We start from the raw sequence: 11538 nt of genomic DNA on the forward strand, positions 1-11538 counted from the left end.
TCAGTGTGGCGGCAGCCAGCACGCGCCGCATATTTTACGCAGGCTGCATCGCGCTGGGCTCGCCGATCACTCGCCGGCACCTCGCCGTGATCCGGCACGATACCAACTAACATGTTTTTTTTATATTTTTTATCCATGAGACGTCGGCGTCGCAAGCGGACACACGCCGTTATTCGCCGGGTCATCAGCGCCGCCGCCGCCGCTCCACCGTGTTGCCGACGACTCCTCGCCGAAAGGTGACAGTGTCGCGAGGCTCCGCGACGTTTTGGCGCAGCACGAAGTCATCGTGGCCCTTCACGTAAAACTGCCGACTCGTGGCACACATCGGTGACACGCCGTGACTGTCAACGATTTGTTCAGGATTAGTCACGATCATGGGTTTTTGACACGTCGTGACTTTGTCTTCGGCATTTACGGCGAAGTGGGAGAGGGGCTTACCAGTCCGTCTCCTTCACTATATTTTAGTCTGCTATGTTACACTGGTTTACAAAGAAATTGAGGCAAGCATAAAAACAGTTGTTCTTCCCTAATATTGGTGTTCTGATTTCAGATACGAAGTCCGTTTTCACTCATCACCTCTATTTTTTAGATATACACGTGTACGTAAATGTATACGTAAAGATGTATAGATTCACGGCTACCAAGTGTCTCCTACTCAGGACATTATGTTTTTTGTAATCAGAAATTTTAAAAATTGTGTTCTTTTTAAAAACTGAAATGTTTTATTTTTACTAAAAGCATCTGGCAAATGTAAGGACCACCAGTTTCAGGACATTCTTCGACATTGAAAACAGGTTGTGCTACTGCACAAATGTCTCTGGCTTGTTCACCTTCCTTGGTTTCCCACACATTTCCTCAGATTGGCGTCTTTTTATAGACTTCCAAGCGATGTCTGAAGGCTGTGCTCCTGCACAATGGGAATAAATACCTCAGCATGCTCATTGCCCACTCAGTCCATCTGAAGGAGTCGTTTGATAATATGGAGCTCCTTTTGGAAGCCGTTAAGTACAACCTGTGCCAGTGGAGTCTCTGCGGGGACCTCAAAGTCATTGGGCTCCTCATGGGTATGCAAGCAGGCTTCACAAAATACTGAAGAAAAATGCAGAAGGACTGGGTGTCCAGGAGCACTTTCGTGCCTAGTGAACAAAATGTCCAAGAAAATCCTCCGGTTGACAAGAACAAGGTGCTTCTTTCTCCTCTTCATATGAAGCTTGGTCTAAAGAAGAATTTCGTGAAGGCCATGGACAAAAATGGCGCTGCCTTCCAACACTTATGCTCTCTATTAACAGCTCTACAGACAGCTCTACAGTGTGCACTCACCGTCCAGCTGAGACGTGGCGGGCGGGACGACTTGCACCAACAAAACCACCGTCATGGCCACCGCCACTGACCACCGCAGACCACCGCTCATTTTGGGAGGCTCCGGAACGAGGGGCGAGGGAGCACGGCAGAGGTTAGCGCCTTAGGCTGGAGGGAAGGTGCTGCCCGGCGGGACGAGGAGGCGGAGGGCACGAGGGTACGAGGTACGCGGAAGGCTGCGGGCACCTCGGACGCTGGACCGGCTAACAGTGGCGTGCTCCCGCTATTTATACCACAGACACCGTCGCCATAACCACCACGACCTGCATCGCCGCGCGCCCAGCAACGAAGTGCTGCCAGAAAGACGGAATGTTCCTTTACGAACCACACGTCCTCGCCCATACAGACAGTGGGCTAGCAAGGGGGCGGTGGGGGGGGCACCTGGGGGGGGGGGCACCTGCCGGAGGGCACAAGTAAACCCTTTCTTTCTTTTTTCCCTGTGACACTGAACACAAATTTTTGAACAGTGTGGTGCTGGACATCAAGTTCTCAACTAAATCAACAATAGATCGGAAGGAAGGAAAATATCTATACATCAATAAAGTGCAGTGTCCCCGCACCTCCACGGGCCCGTTAGCAGTCTGTCCTACTTTCGCTCAGTTGCTGGCTGGGTTTTATTTCTTGGACTTTTTTCATTCCCAGTAAAATGAAATGAAAATTGATGTAGATGTTTTACTCAAGGGTCGAGGCATTGGGGGGGTGCCAAGCTGAAAGTCCATATCAGCCAGCCTGCCGCTGCACAACACTGCACATGGACCAGGCGACGCAGAGGAGGAAGGGAAGCGCGGGCTTGATGGAATCCGGTATTTTCCTGTTGCCTCCCGCGGCTGTTTACTCCGGTGGAGAGGACGCACTTATGCTGTATTTTATTTTAGAGTCAACTTCCTTATTATAACTAATAATCAGCGTGATGGTTATGTGTTATCCATCAACGGTATGTTTGTCTTGGGGTGGTTGACAGTGGTGCAGTGGTCAGCGTGCCTGGGTACGAATCTGCGGGCCATGGTTGGAATCTCGGCCCTGGCAGTCGGCATCCAGCCCACCCAACTGTTCATCCTTCCTCTGGGACTGGGGGATAAATGGGTACCCGCGGGGACACCTGGAGGAGGCACACTGTGGTAACCCGGAAGTCACACTGGCCCTGCATCGGCTCCCTCCCACCACAGGCTCAGAGGGCCGACGGGACGGAGATGAGCACCGCCGCCACGCGCAGCCACAGCGTGTGCCGCACCTTTACCTGTGCTGGGGTTGAGATATATTGCCCATCACGGGATATTGTTTTGGGTGGTTGACAGTTTACGGCGAGGGGCTGCAGGCCGCGCCAAACCCACCCATGTCAGGGGCCGGGCTGAGGGCTGCCGGGGCCGGGTACTGAAGGTGGGGCACATGCTGTGGCTACGCGTGGCGGCGGTGCTCATCTCCGTCACGTTGGCCCTCTGAGCCTGTGGTGGGAGGGAGCCCATCACCCCGGGACACAGGGCCAGTGTGACCACAGTGTGCCTCCCCCAGGTGTCCCCGGGTAGGCCAACCATATACCGACCAGCCCGAAAGGAAGGATGAATAGCTGGGTGGGCTGCACGCCGACTGCCCGGGCCGGGACTTGAACCCAGGCCTGCAGATTCGTAGTCAGGGATGCTGACCACCGCACCGCGGAGACGTAATGATAAAATCCGTGGCTCGTGAAATACCGCAGGACATGAGAGAGAGAGAGAGAGAGAGAGAGAGAGAGAGAGAGAGAGAGAGAGAGAGAGAGAGAGGATGCTAGGGTGAGTATCACAGTGGAGACTAAAAAGAAACCAGCATCCCCTTGACCTTCACCCGCGCCAGGTAGCCAGAATACCTGTTTGGACGTGGTGGTAGTAGTAGTGGTAATAGTAGTAGTAGTTAGTAGTAGTAGTAGTAGTAGCAGTAGTGGTGGTGGTAGTAATGGTAGTAGTAGTAGTTGTAGTAGTAATAGTAGTAGTGGTAGTGGTAGTAGTAATAGTAATAGTAGTAGTGGTGGAAGTAGTAGTATTAGTGGTGGAAGTAGTAGTAGTAGTAGTAGTAGTAGTAGTACCGTCTAGATGTACAGCAAGACCGATCAGGGAAGCAAAAAACAAAGAAAGGAAGAAAAAAAAAATAAACAAGAGAAGAAAAGAAAGAATGGACAAGACAAAAGTGAACGAATGAGTGAGAAAGAGAGAGAACAGACAAAAGGAGAAGGAACGGAAGGAAAGAAATTAAGAAAAAAGAAAAAGGAAAATGGAAGAAACGACAGAAAAGAGGACGAATGAGAGGGAGAAAGAGAAAATAAAAAGAATAAAACGGAAGGAAGGAAAGAAAGAAGAAAGACGGAATGGACAAACGAAACAGGAGAAAACTGAACGAGAGAACAGAAAAAACTAAAGGAAAGAAGTAAAACAGTAATAACGCAGCTTATCTGACCTTACCCACCAGCTATCAGGACTTAGGCAGCCACGGAGCGCCACCTCAAGGTAAAGAGGAGGGTTACCTTGCCCCACCTGACGTCCTCCCGCCCCTCTCGTCACACCAACCATAAATTTCTCTCTCTGGCCCAGTTCGACAGTCCAACACATTGTCATTGTAAGCGCCCAAACCAATCCATATCCACTACAATGATCCGTTATTTCTGCTCATTACCTGTTACTAATAGAGAGATTACCTGTGTAGTTGCCTAAAATTCCCTCCCCTTTTTATATCAACACCAAACGCTAGAGCTACAAGGAATTTTCGTCGTGTTTCGTGTTTGGTTGGGAGCTTACAAACTTGTTCTATTGGACTGTAAAACTGGCCCTCTGTCTTCCTCTTGCTCTTCTGCCCTCCGCCATCCCAGCCAACACCACAGCCTCCATCTCCTTCCTCCCCATCGCATGTCCGAGAAATCTCATCCGTCGTCTTTATATTGTTGACATAATTTCCCTCACCACTCCCATCTGCCTCGGCACATCCTCATCAGTTCTTGCTACCTTCAAAATCCTCTCCATAACCAAAGAAAATTAGAAGGAGAATTAGCAATGCGTAGAGTGCATTTTCGAGGATGAAGGTTTATCTGATCAATAGAAAGTTGTCTTTAGGAATTAAAAAAAACGGGCAACAAAAACATTTACATGGTCAACATTGCTGTATCGATGTGGAACTTGGAGTGCGGTGAAGAGAAAGATGAAGGAAAAATTGGAAGCTGCGGAAATGTGCAATAGCGGATCCAAGGGGGAGCACCTGGTCACGTCCCCCAAAAAACAAATCTTATAATTTTTAATAACGGAATTAGTAATAATGATGATGATGATAATAATAAGAATAATAAAAATAATAATGATAATAATGATAATAATGATAATTATTATTATTATTATTATTATTATTATTATTATTATTATTATTATTAAAATGCATAAATGAATGTTTAGCTACTAGTTCGCGTTAACATGTTTTAAAGCTACAGAAAACAAAACGTGAAATACTCCCCCAGAACAAGTATTTACACTACAATCTATTCACTCTGCGAGTTTCGCCTCGCTGACTTGTCTAGTAGTCCTCGTATCGGACGGGTACTGGACAAAGGGGAGAGATAGGCTCAGAGATCGATCTGCGGCTGGTCGCTAGTGATGTACTTCTTAATAAATGATCCAATTCTGGGCCTGGATGATTTATTTGATTATGTCACTGAATTCAGAATGTGGAGATCACGTTGGTCTTCTGTACCTAAAAGCTCCTTGCCAAATATTGTACTTGTTAATGAGATAACCTACACCCCTTGTATGTCGGTAAATGTGATAAATGAGATAACCTACACTACTTGTATGTCGGTAAATGTGATAAATGAGACAACCTACACCCCTTGGATGTCGGTAAATGTGATAAATGAGATAACCTACACCCCTTGTATGTCGGTAAATGTGATAAATGAGATAACCTACACCCCTTGTATGTCGGTAAATGTGATAAATGAGACAACCTTCACCCCTTGTATGTCGGTAAATGTGATAAATGAAACAAACTACACCCCTTGTATGTCGGTAAATGTGATAAATGAGATAACCTACACCCCTTGTATGTCGGTAAATGTGATAAATGAAACAACCTACACCCCTTGTATGTCGGTAAATGTGATAAATGAAACAAACTACACCCCTTGTATGTCGGTAAATGTGATAAATGAAACAACCTACACCCTTGTATGTCGGTAAATGTGATAAATGAGATAACTTACACCCCTTGTATGTCGGTAAATGTGAGAAATGAGATAACCTACACCCCTTGTATGTCGGTAAATGTGATAAATGAAACAACCTACACCCTTGTATGTCGGTAAATGTGAGAAATGAGATAACCTACACCCCTTGTATGTCGGTAAATGTGATAAATGAGATAACCTACACCCCTTGTATGTCGGTATATGTGATAAATGAAATAACCTACACTCTCTTCTGATCGATGGTTATGTTTCTCGGATTCTCTCCATTTAATGGTAGGCTATCTGAATTTCGGGGTCCATGTCATTCTTGAATTTGGCCATTTTCCCATAAAAGCTGCCATGCTGTCATGCCGCCATCTTGCCTGGACAAACTACGATATCAACGCTGTGTATGAAAACATCGGATTCTGCGCATGCGCAGATCAGGATGGGATGTCTTAGGATACGTGCATGGCAGATGACACACTGATGTATGTAGCTGATGTATGTAGCTGATGTATGTAGCTGTTCATCCTTCTCTATATATAATATATATATATAATATATATATATATATATATATATATATATATATATATATATATATATATATATATATATATATATATATATATATATATATATATATATATATATATATATATATATATATATATATATATATATATATATATATATATATATATATATATATATATATATATATATATATATATATATATATATATATGTATGTGTATATATATATATATATATATATAATTATTTATTTGTTTATTTAGTCATTGCTTTTGTCATAAAAGTTTGTCTTAATGCCACAGCGAATTAAATTAGTTTTATTGTAGCAATGAGTTCCTTATCAAAAAGTAGCTTGATAATTACTGTGGCTCAACACTTGACAAAGAATTTTTCATTTGTTTTTATTTACCAAAGCACTGCTACCACAAATTACATCAAGTGTAAGTAAACTCAGGAGGAAATATTTTCTCATTTTCTCATTTATTTTCACAAATAAAGCTGATGAAGCTCCTCTTGTAACCTGTTTTAGAATCACAATATGGAGGACAGGCTGGGATGGGACAAATTAGTAACCCAGAGGCTTGCCTACAATGTCTGCTTACTCGTAAGTAATGTGGGGAGCATACGGTACTGCGGCGCGTTGTATCGGCGCTCATTTCCGTCTCCGTGACCTTCTGAGCCTGTGGTGGAGTCGTATCCACTAGCCCGGGGACACTCGGCTATGCCGTCCGGATTCCCACAATTTACCTTCCCCAAGTTTCCCGAGGAACCGGTTTATCGACCAACCCGAAAGGAAGGATGAACAGGAGCAAGAGCTGGGCGGGCTGTGCGCTGAAGGCACCTAATCGGGCTCGAACCGGTGCCCCGAGGTGTGGTAGGCGGTCACAGAAACCACTCAGCTAGGGAGGCACAGGGGCTGAGGTGTAAAGAGAGAAAGCCCATTTTAACTCTGACGCTGCCCGGGAATAGAACCCAAAATCTCTATTCAACCGAGAAATTTCGGTTGCGGGCCGAGTGCCTCATGGCCCCCAAGATTAATTAATTTCTTGATCCGCCACTGGGAATGTGGTTATGGAGGCGAATACCTTAAGAAAAAAAAGTACCTGGCAACTTAACGGCAAGCAAAACAGGCTTGGCAATGAGAGAGAGAGAGAGAGAGAGAGAGAGAGAGAGAGAGAGAAAAAAAAAAACTTCCGTGACCTTGAAACAACCGGTCAGGAAGCGGCAAGTGGAAAGGGTTTGGCTGGCAGATCACGTGGCGGCCATGGAGGAGGAGGAAACATGGAAATGCAGGCAACAGAAAGCTTGCAGGATCATTACGAGTCTGCCCGCGCTGATGATATAATCTGCTGGACATCCACTTGGTGCCTAGGAGCAGATGAAGGCACTTGGGTAATCAGTTTACTCCTGACGCAACGAAGTGACGGACGATTCGATTTTTGAAGAAGTTGATGGTATTTGCAGTTACCACTTGTAAAGGAAGGTTGTTCCAGTGGCGGATGACTCGGCTTGAGAAGAAACTGTGCTACATCGACTCGCTTGACTGGGTGAGCATTCATTTCAAGTTCTTGAGTTGGTTTGCAGTTCAGAAAGCTTGACATGATCGACATTAATGAACTTCCTCAGGTGTCGCATCCCCTCGCCGACGTCTTGTCTCCAGGGTGGGGAGGTGAGTCGCCTGAGTCGTTCGTCGCACGGCTGATACCTTATTTAAAGGCGGAACCATTTTCGTGGCGCGTCGTTGAACCCTTTCCAGTAACTCAATGTTCTTCTTGTGGTTAGAGGGGACCTGGACGAGGAGGAGTGGGAAAAGGTGCGTAGTTAGAGGAGGAAGCGGAGGAGGAGGAGGAGGAGGCGAAGGAGAGGAGGACACGTTAGGCAACAAGAGTTAAGAGCGATAGATAACTAAAGAAAGACAGCCACGGGAAAGACAGACGACCATAGACACAGACAGACAGACAGCCAAGCAGCCTATTGTTTGGAGGTGTTGGTTTGACTATTTTTTTAGTAGTAGTAGTAGTAGTAGTAGTAGTAGTAGTAGTGGTAGTAGTAGTAGTAGTAGTGGTAGTAGTAGTAGTAGTAGTGGTATAGTCTGTTCACTTAAGCTAGGTTCCTGGCGCCTAGGCAAGTTGGTAAGCTTGCAGCTGATTGGCTGCTCCGCTCTCCCACCAACACTCATGTCGGACCACATCTTGCATGCTCGAGTGAGACATGTTTCTTTATTACATGCCATAGCTCACCTCATATACGAGCTAGCCAGTTTTGGTTGACACCATCAGACTCAGCAGTGACTGTAGAATCAAGATGTATTTAAAAAACTCGACAAAACAAATAAGAAAATGGTATTACGATGAGATGAACCGTGAAGATGTTAAAAAAATGTTTATAACATGTTTTACTTATGCTCACTGTTTTCAACAGTTGTTCATTGACTGCAGAAATATATTATTACATTACTTAGGAAAATTTCTCGTGAACACGATAGTGTGATCAGAATGCAGTTAAAGCTCTACGTATTGAAAACACAGAGTTATTTATAGCAACATTTCACTCGCCCCAACCATCACGGCGTCGAGACACCCTGTATGAAGGTTTAAAAAAAAATGAGTGTCGCGCGCGTCATGAGTGTTGGTGGGAGAGCGGAGCAGCCAATCAGCTGCAAGCTTTCCAACCTGCCTAGGCGCCAGGAATCTAGCTCAAGTGAACAGACTATAGTATTAGTATTAGTCGTAGTAGTAGTAGTAGTAGTAGTAATAGTAGTAGTGGAGGAGAGAAGAGGAGGAGGAGGAGGAGGCAAAGTGATAAATATGTAGTCAGAAGAGGAGGAGGAGGAGGAGGCAAAGTGATAAATATGTAGTCAGAGGGGGAGGAGGAGGATACTATATTGTTATTGCGGAGGAGGAAGAAGAGGAAGAGGAGAAAAAGAAATAATAGTTATGTAGTAGGAGCTGGAAGAGGACGAAGAGGAGGAGGAGGAGGAGGAGAAGGGAGCTAGATGACGAGGAGGAGGAGGAGGAGGAGGAGGAGAAGGGTGCTAGATGATGATGAGGAGGAGGAGGAGGAAGTGGAGAAGGGAGCTAGATGACGAGGAGGAGGAGGAGGAAGAGGAGGAGGAGGAGAAGGGAGCTAGATGATAATGATGATGATGAGGAGGAGGAGGTGGAGAGCGGAGCTAGATGACGAGGAGGAGGAGGAGGAGGAGGAAGAGGAGGAGGAGGAGAAGGGAGCTAGATGACGAGGAGGAGGAGGAGGTGGTGAAGGGAGCTAGAGCAGGAGGAGGAGAAGGGAGCTAGATGACGAGGAGGAGGAACACAAAGAAACACAAACACAAAGAAAGAACAAACAACAGCAGACCTGCTGGTCCTTACGAGGCTGTTTGTGACAAGCTACACTAACTATCTAATCAAAGGTGGAAGATGAAGGACAGCAAAGGCGAAGGCTCCTCCCCACCCCCCCATCCCTCCAGCCAAAGCTGGCAGGAAAGGAAAAAGAACCATGCAGCATGGAAAAACTGCATGGAAATTATGTAGGAAAGAGGAAAGAACTACCATTACTGCTACCACTAACCGGGCGATAAAAGCGGACAAGGACACCAGTATTCGAAAGAACTTAACGTTATTACGACAATGAGTAATATCTTAGTTGCTGGTTGGATTCAAAACACTTGTCTAATCTATTCTTGAAGGCCGTAACTGTTGTACTATCAACGACATCACAAGGTAGAGAGTTCCAAACATTAACAACTCGATTGAAGAAGAAGTGTTTGGCTTCGTGCGATGAGAATCTTTTACCACTTATCATCAAATTGTGATTTCTTTTTGTTCTATTTGACCGATCAATTGTAAAGTAATCTTCCGCATTAATATCACTGAATCCTTTAAACATTTTAAACACTTCTATTAGATCGCCTCGCATTCTTCGTCTTTAGACTGAATAAATTTACTTCTTTAAGCCTTTGTTCATATGATAAATTTCTCAACCTAGGAATCATCTTTGTTACTCTTCGTTGGATCCGTTCCAGCTTTTCTATGTCTTTTCTGTAGCAGGGAGACCAAAACTGTACACAGTACTCTAGACGGGGTCGAACCAACGAATTATACAATTATCAGAGCTGGGACTACCGATTGACATTTGGGATCGGTACTACCGGCGGTAGATTACTGCTACCGATACCGATCATTCGGTATTTTGAAGAAACTACCGAATACCGCTACCGATCGCATGATTGGCAGTCAATCGGTATCGGTAGATTGAAAAAGCGAGCGCGGGACTTTTTTGTTAAGACTTAAGAGAAGACGACCCCGGCAAAATGAAACGGACAAGTTTCAACACGTTCGAGCGCATCTATGGGAAGCAGTTAGCAGGAAATTCCAGGTATTACTTTGACGTCATCACGCTTAGCCAATCACCGGCCGTTCTGGGCGTTCTCAGCCAATCAGAGGCAGCCACGACCTAGCAGATTCTCGCTCCCGCCAAAAGTTTTGGCGGGAGCCCCACAAATGGTTGGCCTGCCGACGCGAGTAGCCTACACCTACGCTCTAGCTCCTACGCTCTCGACAACGTGCTCAGCCTCATCGCCTAGTGTTTTAAGTGGCAGTGTTTTTAAGTCCACCCGCGGCAGCAGCACTTAATCGTTTTGTGCTTTTAACTTTTCAAGTGATTTTCCTTTTTTAAACTTTATTTTACATTAAAAAAGTTTTGATCAAGTCAGTGAACTATTTAATCATATTGTTACGAACCAGAGGTTAGGATATGCTGTGTGTTGAGTGAGTGTTTTGTATGTGGCGCGGCGGGGCCCGTGTGTAGGAGTGTGTGAACCCTGTAAGAGGGACGCGGCAGAGTGAGGCTAGTCACGTAAGCCAGTGTCACGTGTGAGGCAGCGTGGGGGAGAGGTGAGGTGTGGAGGCAGCGTCTCCTTCCCCCTGTGGACTTGAGGACGTGTCCTGGGCAGAGGCCATGGGAGTGAGGCTCTGTTAGGTTAGGCTCCAAATTGATGACACAAACTTAATCGTACTTGTAAACTCATTGCTTACTGACTACTTCTATGGCTTTCAAGCTTTCTATAACCTCTGTTAGAATTAATTTCACACAACACTTCCTGCCAATCTATTCTGTGCCAGTGTGCTTACAAACACGCTTACCTTTATATTGTCAAATTGGCTCAGACTTAAGTGAACAGAGTATAGTCGCCATCAACATGAGGAGGTTCCTGACCAGTAGGGCCTTTAAAAGCATTTTTTTATTATATAATTATAGAGTTTTTTAATCTACCGATACCGAATCTATACCGATCGGTAGATTTCTGAAAAATCTACCGATCTACCGATACCGATTGGACGCGGCTCGCTACCGACTACCGATACCGGTGGTAGATTTTTTCTACAGAATCCCAGCTCTGACAATTATAATATTACTTTTTCCGATTTATTATTAAAGACTCGTCCGATGAAGCCAACCAATTTGTT

At 45.3% G+C, this 11538-nt stretch overlaps 1 long non-coding RNA gene across 1 annotated transcript in view; it reads right to left on the minus strand.

Moving 5' to 3' along the window:
* Positions 1-1481, minus strand: part of LOC126993955 (uncharacterized) — a 6989-nt gene extending 5508 nt beyond the window's left edge. The window contains exon 1 of the long non-coding RNA XR_007748597.1: positions 1321-1481. This is a non-coding gene — a long non-coding RNA (uncharacterized LOC126993955). The remainder of the gene's footprint in view (positions 1-1320) is intronic.
* Between the last annotated feature and the right edge of the window lie 10057 nt (positions 1482-11538).

Source organism: Eriocheir sinensis, unplaced genomic scaffold, assembly GCF_024679095.1.
Source record: "Eriocheir sinensis breed Jianghai 21 unplaced genomic scaffold, ASM2467909v1 Scaffold7, whole genome shotgun sequence".
Classification (NCBI taxonomy): Eukaryota; Metazoa; Arthropoda; class Malacostraca; order Decapoda; family Varunidae; genus Eriocheir; species Eriocheir sinensis.